Here is a 12233-nt window from a genome sequence, read left to right as displayed (position 1 = left end):
TGTAAACACTTCAGACCCTATCTCTTTGGTAGAAAATTTACAATTTATACAGATCATCGTCCTTTGACCTATCTTTTCAGTCTTAAAGAACCAAATTCAAAACTTGTTCGATGGAGATTAAAACTCGAGGAATTTGACTATAATATAGTTTATAAAAAAGGAAAATTTAATACAAACGCCGATTGTCTTTCTAGGATTAATTTAAACGCCTTAGAAACAGCATCTATCGAAAGTAATCCAGGTGACATAGATCAAGAAATATTAGATACTATTCGAAATGTTTCCCAAAACTTACAAACCTTACAAAACTATCAAAATCCTTTAATAGAATCGCAACAACAAACAAATCCTCCGAAACGTAATGAAAATATTAACATCCGAAAGAAAATAAACATAATATCTGATATCCAATTAAAACCACCAGACATAATAAACAAACCCGGAACTTCACACTCGTCTACTCAGCATTCTACCGGTAACTTTACGACAAATGACGGAATTAAAATATACGATGAAATTATTAATAATAAAGTGAATCAAATTATCGTTTTGCCTAATATTTACCCTCAAATACACATATCTCGTGATACTTATGAAAACCATAAAATAACAACAATAAAAAATCCTCCTACGGATAATGAAAAAATAATTTTTGATTTCTTAAAAGAAAATACTGACACGAAAAATGTATATTGCATTTATTTTCATACAGACCAATTATACATAGATTTTTGTAATGTTTATCTTAAATATTTTTCTGAAAAAGGTCCCAAGATAATTAGATGTACAAAACGTGTTAATACCATTAAAAACTTAGAGGAACAAATCATGTTAATTAAAAACCATCATGAAGGTAAAACTAACTATCGCGGCATTAACGAAACCCTTGAATATCTTAAGAGAAACTATTATTGGAAAAATATGAAAACATCTGTAAGTACATATATTAATTCTTGTGAAATATGTCAACGCTCAAAATACGCCCGTAAAAACGAAAATACGCCCGAAAAACACCGTACGTACCATTAATGCTGACGCAAACAGCTTCGCGACCATTTGAAATTGTACATATAGACACATTTACTTTTAATAATAAAAATTATCTAACTATTATAGATGCATTTACGAAATTTGCCCAAGCTTTATGTATAGATGGAAAATCAGCCATTCATATTGCTGATGCTTTAATAAAGTATTTTACATGCTTTGGCGTTCCACAACAAATAATATCCGACAATGGAACAGAATTTAATAATGACACAGTAAAAGAATTATTAAAATTACGCAAAATAAATGTGCACTTCACGACACCAAATCATCATGAGTCTAACGGTATTGTAGAAAGACTTCACTCTACCATTATCGAACACTTAAGAATATTACTAGAACTTTTTCCTAATGAACAAAAAAATATAATGGACTATGCTATAATAGGATATAATAGTTCCATTCATAGTGCCACCAATTATACTCCATTTGAATTAACTTTTGGTCATTCCCTATCAAGAAACCCTAATGAAATATTTTTGCCCCATACCTTTTATAGTGATAGACACAGAAACCCATAAAAACATAATGTCCCACGTTTATAACGAAGTTTCAAAAAAACTGCATTCCGGAAAAGAAAATATAATAGCTAAACATAATATATACGGTAATAATAACGAAATTTTTAAATTAGGACAAACAGTATTTAAAAAGAATCCCAAAGGTAGAAATAAAAAAGACAACAAATTTTTAGGTCCCTATAAAATTACTAGAATTTTAGATAAAAAATGTGGTGAAATATCTACTAATAATAAAAATGAAACGATTCATATAAAAGAACTTAAAAAGCCCCCTGTTGTTACAGATCAACCCTCTGCAGCATCGCAGCAGGAATAAAAACACCAATCATCCACAATTTAAATTCCAATCCTGGTATACTCCCTTTAAAATTGGGTAATGCTCAAAAAAAAATAAACTCATGGACTTTTATACAAATATACGACATTAATAACATAACTAAACAATTTAAGTCATTACAAGTTTACTACACACTCATAAAAGAAGTAATTACGAATAATACTCACGAACATAACTTAGGAACAGAATTTTATAACACTTACCACATTGTAGAAATTCTTATAAATAAAATACAATCTCAATTTTTTCAAATAAATCCACATTTTAATAGAAAGTCAAAAAGAGGATTAATAGATGGTCTTGGATCAATTATAAAATCAATAACAGGCAATTTAGATCAAAATGACGCTGAACGTTTTAATCAAGCCATTGAAGCTCTAAGAAATAATCAACAAAATATCAAAACTCTTGTAAAAGATGAAATAACTCTTTTTGAAAAATCAATACTAAACTTTCAAAATACTACAAGAACATTAGAACAAAATCAATTAATATTAGGTGATCAAATAAAAGAATTACAACGTTTTATTTTAGAAACTCATAATGAAAACCTAATAACTTATCATTTTCCACATTCTCAAACCATTATATCTCAATTAATATCTTCTCTTCAAATAATTTATGATATTCTAGAAAGAATTGAAGTAGGAATAACCTTCTCTAAAATAAATACCTTTCACAATGCAATTATTGATCCAAAAACATTACTGAATGAAATTAGAAGTGTAGAACAACATCTAGTCAATAAAAAATTCCCTTTTCCGAGTATTGTAGAGAATATTTTAATTTACGAAAAAATCATAGAAATCAAAAGCTACACAAAAGAAAATCAAGTTACGTTTATTTTAGAAATTCCAATTGTCGAAGAGAATAAGTACAATTATTATCACTTATATTCCCTTCCTACTCCTCTATCAAATACCTTTAAAACAATTATTCCGAGTTCCAAATACCTTCTTTTAAATGAGCAAAATTACGTACTTGTTAATGACACTTGCAAAGAGGTCTACAACCAAGAATACTTATGCCTGGACCTCCATACAACAAAAAATTAAAACCTAGCTCCATGCGAAGTAAAGCTGTTACAATACGATAAAAACACCTCCAGTTGCAGCCAGATTCCCATGAAGATTAAAGATATAGACATTCGCAGAACTGAACTAAATAAATACATTGTAGTAGTGCCAAGTGCAGTTGTTGCTATCCAGAATTGTGACGGAAATAAAGACAATATACCTTTAAATGGCACCTATCTAATCGAACTAAACAGTGATTGTGAAATCAATATTAAAAATACTATTTTACACCGCTTTAAATATGCAAAACCTAGTTTTAAAAACATAGAATTACCTAATTTAAGTTTTAATATTTCTGAAAATGCTGACTCTGAAATAAACTTTCAAGATTTAAAACTAGAAAATATAAGTAGTAATGAAATAAAAACAGTTTTAAATATCCTTAAAATACAAAAGCAAAAACTTAATGAATTTTCGGAAATTCCAGCTGTACGAATAAATAGTGTTAGTTTTTATACTATATTACTTTATATTATTATAATAATTTTAGCAATTTATGTATTATATAAAACATGCTGGATGAAGAGAAAATTCTTGAAGACAACCCCGGAAGAAAAGGTCCAGAACATTAAACTAACCGATTTTCCAGGAGAACTCTGACTACCCCTTAGTTCTCCAACTCAGAGGGGAGGAGTTGCGTGACCAGTAGCCCTTACCAAGCATGTTAACCGGACCTTAGCTAGTAACTTTTATGCTTATGTAGCCAACGCCTTTTTAAACTTATAAATATACCTTAAACTAATTTTGATATTTTGAATTTTGAATTTTGATAACTTCTCTTTCTTGTATCAACCTTTGTACATTAAAAAGTCGTCCTGTATATTAAAGTTGTTTTTTTAAAAGAAACCAGCCTTGATCAACCACAAAACTCGCTTGTAAATAATATAAGAGATATTTATTGCATTAAGGAGATAAGGTATGATAAAAAAAAATATTTACAAAATTAAAGGTTCCCACAGATATGTCCAAAATAGGATTAAATCTATAATTATATCCTGGAAAATGATAATACAACAAGATACATCTAAACATTATTAGAAAACACTTAGGTATGTCCTAATTGAAATTTACCTGTCTCCTGCTCTATGTAAAGTCGAAATTATACCCATTTGTAGTTACGTCATCCAGGTGAGAAAAAACGTATGGCGTAGATATTTTTGCCAATCAATATTAGGTTAGAAACTTTACCATCGCCTTCAGAAATTAATAGTCTGCTATGTATTTTTATACGTTCAGAAATTAACAAATGATTTATTTTAGCAGCATATTATTATATTTTTATATTCGTGTATATACTTTCATTCCCAAAAAATTTTTAAAAATCTTGTAGTATTTATTGTATTATTAACAAACTTAACAATTAACAAATATTATTATAATTAATCATAAATAATGGGACATAAACAACAAGAATAAACAACAACATAAACAACATACCATTTCAATTGCATTAAACTGGCAATAATATGGTGGCAGTCGCAAAATTTTGTGTCCTAAAGGTTTAACATATTCATCAACGAAGTACTTTTTTTCACTAGGGCAGTTTCTGCGTGCAGTACTCCATATTTTATCTTTCATGGCTTTTTCTGGAAAGCCAATATTCTTTTTCTTCAACCATTCGGTCAGTCTCTGCTTTGTCCAAAATTTTCTCGGGCTTTCTTCTAATAAACCAGAACGGTAACTTGCATCACAGTCTAACACAGTCAAGTCACTCGACCCTTTTCGACTAACCATCCGCACCGCCGACGCCGCCCCTCTCGCCTATCGGAGTTTATCGATCCCCCACATGCGGGGGATTTAAACCGGTTCGTCGACGAAATGTGGTTATAGGGTTGACTCGGTTCAGTTTATTTTCGACGTTTACCGAGTGTGCCAATATTTTTTGTTTTGTGAATTTAATATTCTGTCATTTAGTGCTAGTTTTACGGACTTTTACTTTAATATAATTTATATTAATAGTAGTTGTTTGGTAATGGCTTCTCACGGACAATACTAACTACAAAATTATACTCGTACATAGTTCCTCTAAATAAATATGTATTGTTTATAATTTAATATTTTTTACTGTGTAATAGAATAGTAAGTGTGCATTGTAATGCAATTACGATTTTTAAGAAATATATGCATATACCTACATATAAATCAAGTGTTTTTTTTTTTTAATTATTTTCCTTTTTGCAGTTGCCCACTAATTACATGTGTTTTGATCAGCCAACTGTGATTCAACAAATTAATATTCGATTTAATAATAAATTATACTCTATTTCAGAACTGTATAGAGCAATAAACTGGGGAATTCCGTTGTGTTTGGCTACATTTCGTGGTAGTTCATAGGCGCAGGTACTTATAATATTTATGAATTTAATTTTCACGAATTAAATGCCTTTATTTTGAAAGAGATTAAATACTAAATAAATACTTTTAATCTTTTAACGCTTTGTAACATGCAAAAATGGTCTCAGGTAATATATACAGACTATAAATACTTTTAAATCATATTTTAAACGTTAGTAGTCACTGCTACGCTGTAGTGTAATCACAATATTATTATCCCAATATTTAAAAAATGGAGGTATTCAGTCCAACGAAAAGATGTACTAAAAATTCTCAGCTATCGCTGAGTAAAAAAGTTATTATTTTAAATGTACATGATTGCATAAAACACGATTACCCTAGTTTTACTGTGCAAGAAATTGTTGAAAAATGTTCTCGAATGAGTGGAATTGGAAAGTCCACCATTTTCAAATTGTTGCGGGAAAGAAAAGTAGCAGGTCAAGTGGAATCTCCCAAGCAAAAGCCAGGACGACCTACAAAAGTCCTTGATGAAAATGCTAAATGTATAATTCGAAGAAAAGTTCACTCTTTTTATTTTAAAAAGGAAATACCCACCCTAGACAAAATTTTAATGGAGCTTGGCCGAGATGACAGTATTCCGTTGATAAGTAGAAAACTTTTATGGAAAACTTTAAAAAATATGGATTTTGCCTGGGAAAAGCATAACCGCAAAGCACTTTTACTGGAGAGCGACGAAATTGTTTGTTAGAGACGACAATACTTGAGAAGTATCAAGCAGTACCGCAGGGAGCAAAAGAAAGTTTTTTATCTTGATGAGACGTGGATTAACGAAGGTTATATAGTCCAAAAAATGTGGCAAGACAAAAATATAACCAGTGCTCGCCAAGCTTTCATAGAAGGCCTGTCTACGGGTATTAAAGTACCTTCGGGAAAAGGAAAAAGACTTATAATCACACATATTGGAAGCGAAGAGGGATTTTTAAAAGAAGGTCTGCTAACCTTTGAGTCGACTCGCACAGGAGATTACCATGAAGACATGAACTCAGACGTTTTCGAGGACTATTTTGGTGAAATGATAAAATTTCTTCCGGCTAATTCGGTGGTGGTTATGGATAACGCAAGCTATCATTCACGGCGAATAGAGAAGACGCCAACACGAATGTCAACAAGACAAAACACGACTTTTAAAATGAAAGATGTTAAGCTACTGTTTGATCAAGCCATTACGGAAGCGACAAGCAGTCCAGCATGTAATTAAGCAAGAGGACAAAATGTGGGATCTTGACAACCTCATCGATCAGACAGTCGATCCTTTAATTATAATGTCAAGAGGTGATGACAGTTCGTCAGATGACAAAGAAGACTACAATCTATTATAATTTAAAATTGTTATACGCTGTTCAAAAAGTGCCAGATCCAAAAGTGACATTTTCAACTGTTTTACTCTACATATTATGTTCAATAAATTTGTGAAAAAAATATATTATTCCATTTAAACAAAAGTAACTTTCTAAAATAAAATAGCAGTTAAGTACATTAATTATGAGGTAAAAAACAAGCCCCAGTTGCACGCCTTTGGGAACCGTTTTCAATGTTTATCAGTGGGTAACAATGGGCAAAACTCATAAATTGACCCAAAACCGGGTGGCACTACCTGCAATCAACGAAAAGAAAGAATTTTACATTGAAACTAATACCCAACTAAGGTAGTTGCATAAAATATTGGTGGATCACCAGCTACCACTTTTGCATACCTAATGAGGTTTTATTGCTCTACACACTTCTGAAATAGAGTATAGTAGTAATTTATTATTTATGCGTAGAAATAAACGTCCAGGTTTCTACATACCTACATAGTAGGTAAAGTGGATTTTTGGAAAATCCCCAAACAAGTAAAGGATTAAATAAAGGGTGTCTAAATTAAGTGTCTGAACCAAATGATTCCTCTTAAGTAACCAGGTCAATCAAAAAATTAAGATAATCGGTACAACCCTACGTTTTTATTATTGAGAATAATAATGCTGGATTGAATAAAATAAGAAATAAAATAAGAGTTCAATTTACACAAACCCCCATAAGGCATTTATACAGCAAAATAAAATAAGAAGTTGACCAAAATGCAACTAATATTTTATTTTTATTCGAAAACGAAAGTACGCACGGTGTTTTGGTCAGAAAACCCATTGAAAGACAAAGAGATAAAATTCACCTGATATGTAATTGGCCAATTTCTTGAAATATACCTGGCATGTGATTGGTAATTCCTTATTTCTTATTTTATTTTATTTTATTTTGCTGTTTAAATGCATAAATGTCAAATAAGGCCTTATTTTATTCTATTAGTCTGTATAAATTCAGCTTAACTAGTCGGCAATTAAGGTATACATTTAGGTTTACATCCTTTATATTAGGTACACATTTATTAAGATTAAAGGGTTTTTAGGGGATTCTAGTTTTCGTAACAACATTCCTAAGGTTTTGACTCAAATTTAAGCGTTTTATTAGTATTATAAAAAGAATTAAAAGCAAAGAAAAAATGGCGACTGGATGCATACATAAATATATTACCTATTTGTTGTTTATTTAATGTGTCACAAGGAATAAGCGTTAAAACTCATCAAAATATTTTAAAATAAAAAAACCTTGATTTTGCCCAATAATATTATTAAACTTAATACTTTCCTTATTGCCCCCCGTAAACGCATTTCTAATGTGAACTTTGTGGACGGACTTGTATCCTGTCATGCGAGGGGTGCCGGCGTAGTTTACAATTGATTTACGACCGCTTATAAAAAGGCGGCATTTTGAGGCGGTCAAAGAAGTGATTCTACTTGTTGAAATCTACATACTTTGCTTGTTTTGTCCATGATTAATTGAAAGGGAAGGGAATTAATTAAATTAGGGAGTATATCAAAAATTTTTATTTTTGATATACTCCCTTAAAAAATTGATTCTTTTATGAACAATATTTGGCAAGTCCATCAAATATTTTCTGTTATTTGATTTTTTCCACTTGAAGCCTATACTATTGATCCATCTTCTTAAGGAGTCAATGGAAAACTCAAAAAATATTCAATTTCTTCCCTGAACTTTTCTCTTATTGTTGCCAATATTACATATTCTTTTCTGGCGTACATAGAATAAATTGTGTCTCGAATTCTATGTTTCAAATATGTTGTAATTTTGGTTTTTGCTGTCTTTTGCTTGGAAGATATAGGGGCTGCGTAATCCTGATCTGATTTTATCCCATTCTTCTTTATATTTGGGATCGTTGTTGTGCTCAATTTTGTTGCATCTGCGGCTCGCTGTATCACATTCTCAATTTGAAGTGCAATTCCGTTTCAGACTTGTTCCTTTTCCAGTTGAAAAAAAGCCAATATATTTAAAATCATCAGCTGCGATTGTTCATTATACCTATCACAGAACACAAATATTACTACCTATATACTATTATACTACTATATACTACTATATACTACATACTATATACTACTATATACCTATTATATCTTTTTTTAGGCATTATCTAACACTTTTCGAAATAACTTTCAAGAACAAGTTGACATTTGACAAACCAATATTTTTGATTGACAGTGACGGATATTTCACATAACCTAAGCCATATTTTAGCGAGTACAGCACTGGGATTCTAAAATCACGACTCGACACGATTACTCGCTATGACTGATTCTAAATAAAATTTTCAGTCGTGAGTGTCTTGCGGATTGATTGCCTAGTTTTTAACGATTTGTCGACGACACGTTTGGATATATCGTATACACCAGACGATATAGCTTCTTCCTTTTTTAATACGTGCATAATGTAGCAGCATCCTTTTTTAAACATATTTGTTTCATTTATTGTTTACCAATAGTCATACCAGGCATTTTTAGTTATTATATATATTATCTATGATACCAGGTTTTCATAAGTATATCAAGAAGCTTTCGGAAACACAACAACTAATAGATTTAATTCGACCCTATTTTCCACAACCTTCTGCTAATAATAGAGGCAGAGGAAATAGAGTTACCATTGAATGGGCAGTTTTAGTACATATATCAAGATTTTATGCCACATATTATTACCAAAGAAGCATTGGACAAGATTTTAGATTTGAAATTAGCGAAACTACTACAAGTCATTGGATCCATAAAATTACTGAAATTATTGACAATCACCTTGCTGACCGATTCATTAATTTTTCAAATATAAGAGATTAGAGAAATTATTAAATTAACATTTATAGAGAGATCCAATTGCCCTGGTGTTCTAGGTCCTATTGATTGCACACATGTTGCCATATTAAAATGTTTAAACATACCAAAAGTCGATGAACACAACAAGTTTTTGTGATTTTCCATGAATTCAATTATGATTTTCCAATGGATAGTGATGGTTTTAAACGACAATTTTGTATTTTAAAGAAATAATATAGGCATATATTTAAATAAAAAATACGAAGGCGAAAAAAATTTACAAAATAAATAAAAACTCTTGTGTTTATCAATAGAAAAGACAATTGACGCTTCCATCTGTCAAATATTAGGGAAAATAACAAATATATCCCAAGAAACCTAAATCAAATCGAATAAAACGAGTTTAGCCGACGATTGAAATTTAGAATCACCCTTGTCGTCACGACTTGGTCGCGATCGAATTCGAAGTCGTGATCGTATCGGGATCGAGTCGTGATTTTAGAATCCCAGCCCAGTAAGCGTGTTACTCGGTTGCCTTACAATATCTTAAGCGTTACGTCATCATATGAACCCATTCCAAGCGATCTATCGGTTTTAACCGCGGTTAAGCCCTTGGTTCACCTTGAACAGTCCCTTTATAACATAACCAATCGTGTCCGCTTGGACGTGTTTGGTTGAAGTAACTTCGTAATTTGTCAGCTGTCACTATCATCATTTTGTTTGTTTTTAAATAATACCCCAGACGCCAGTAATATTATATGTAATTAGTTCTTAAACATAAATATCAAAAAAGAACACTTATTAGCCATAATAAATTTTGTGTCATTCTTAAAAAGGAAATAATTTGTTGTTTGTTTTTATTTTCTCCCGCACTTATTTCAATATCTTTGACATTTGACGTATAGAAAACAGCTCCGGACGTGGGTAATTACTGTTCCAAATTGATGACGTATAAAGGGCTAATTGGTGACGTCACGTGGTTATAACTATAACCGCTTGGACGTGTTTGGTTAATACCATTTAGGAACGATAATTACCGATAGACCGCTTGGAATCGGTTATGGTTGCGCTCGAATGACGTCATGTCTAACAGCTGTCAGAGTCTAAACTGTTGCTACGTTTTCGTTGGTATTGAATTTGTTTGAAAACAGAATTAAACCATGTAAACACTCGTTTGTCTCAGTTTTCAAAACATTTTAAGGTTAAATCCAACCTCATATCCATACATTTTTTAAGGTCGGATATAGATCCTAACGAGATTCAAATTAGTTTGCCTCATTCCGACTATTTTTCAAAATGCATAAATAATTGCAATAAAAACCTAGGAAAATTAGTCACTGATTTTTAAACCGAAATTACACAAAATATATCTTTTACCTACTTTCTTTAATTAATTAACTTTTAGTACTACTTTTACTAAGGGAAAAACAATAATCGCAGTAATTAATAATTACCCCAAATTTCTCATTCTCAATAAGCTTCTCAACGCAAATAAACTTTATAACACAGAGAAACTAAATAAACTAAAGAATGTAATGTTTTTTAACTCAAATAAATATTGAAAACATCAATTTATTGTTTATTTTTGTTTGTATAGCTTCCCTCTGACTTTGACATATCGAGTTTATTAGCGGTCTCAGGAGACCGCTAACAAACGCTTAAAGCGCCTTATACGGTGACGTCATGACTTGATCGCTCGAATGAGATGTCTAAAGTCGAATGAGATGTTAAAGACACTTATAGCCGCTTACTCGCTAAAATATGGCTCTAGTATATAAAAGATCGAGAGAGTATATAATAATCATCAGACACCAATTTTTTTCAAAAGTTTCCCTTTCTCCTTTTTTTCAGAAGTTCCTAAATGTAACTTTCTATTTTGTATTTGTAAACATAACCTCTCAAAAACTTATCGAATTGTTTTGTTTCCCTACAATTGTCACAACTGAAATTTGTCAGAGTGGCCAACATCGAAAGGACACAATCACGCAAAATGGCGGCCCCCTAGTAGTAGTTATTTACTTTTCCTTGAATTGGCAGTCCAGGTATATTTATTAACTTCGTGGCTCCTATACACTTCATTTATTTCCACTCTTGAATCAGTTGTGTAACTTGCGTTGAATTTCGTTTTCAAACCTTTCTATAAATAGTTCAGCTAATTTTTGTACAAATTTTTATTTTTTACTGTTTTTAGAGTCCTTGCAATGTACCGGGTGTACAACTACAACTAAGAGAGGTCGCCGGCCATATCTCAGTAACTAGTCAGCCCACAGCAAAGGGAAAAAAATATTTCTTATAAAAGCGGCAAAGAGAAATCGTTGGAAATTATTTACAAGTTCGTAGGATGACCGCTAGGGGGCGTAATACAACATTGAAATAGAAAAAATTGGTTTTACTGAAAATATTCAAAGTGAATCCTAGAGAATAATGATGCCAGTTTAAAGTATGATAAATTCTAAACATTTTTTGTTTCAAACTTTTTTTTTAATCTGTCAAATAATAGGTGAGGGAAGGGTTGAATATTTATATGTAAAATTTTTGATAACTTTTAATTGGCCTAACCAATTTTAACGAGCTTACTTTTGTTTTCAAGAATAATTATCAGGCTTTTATGTGGTATAATTACTTAGCCGACTTAGTTGTTTTGTTGAGCGCTAGAGGGCAATTTGTGTTATTTTCGACTTTTTCAGCGATTTTCTGGCAAATATTAAATACAACGATATAATTTTTTTTACTTAGACTAAAAGAGCATAAAAAAACA

The sequence above is a fragment of the Anthonomus grandis genome, chromosome 1, assembly GCF_022605725.1.
Source record: "Anthonomus grandis grandis chromosome 1, icAntGran1.3, whole genome shotgun sequence".
NCBI classification, from domain to species: domain Eukaryota; kingdom Metazoa; phylum Arthropoda; class Insecta; order Coleoptera; family Curculionidae; genus Anthonomus; species Anthonomus grandis.
The sequence above is the reverse complement of the archived record's forward strand: the minus strand, read 5'-3'. Positions refer to the sequence as shown.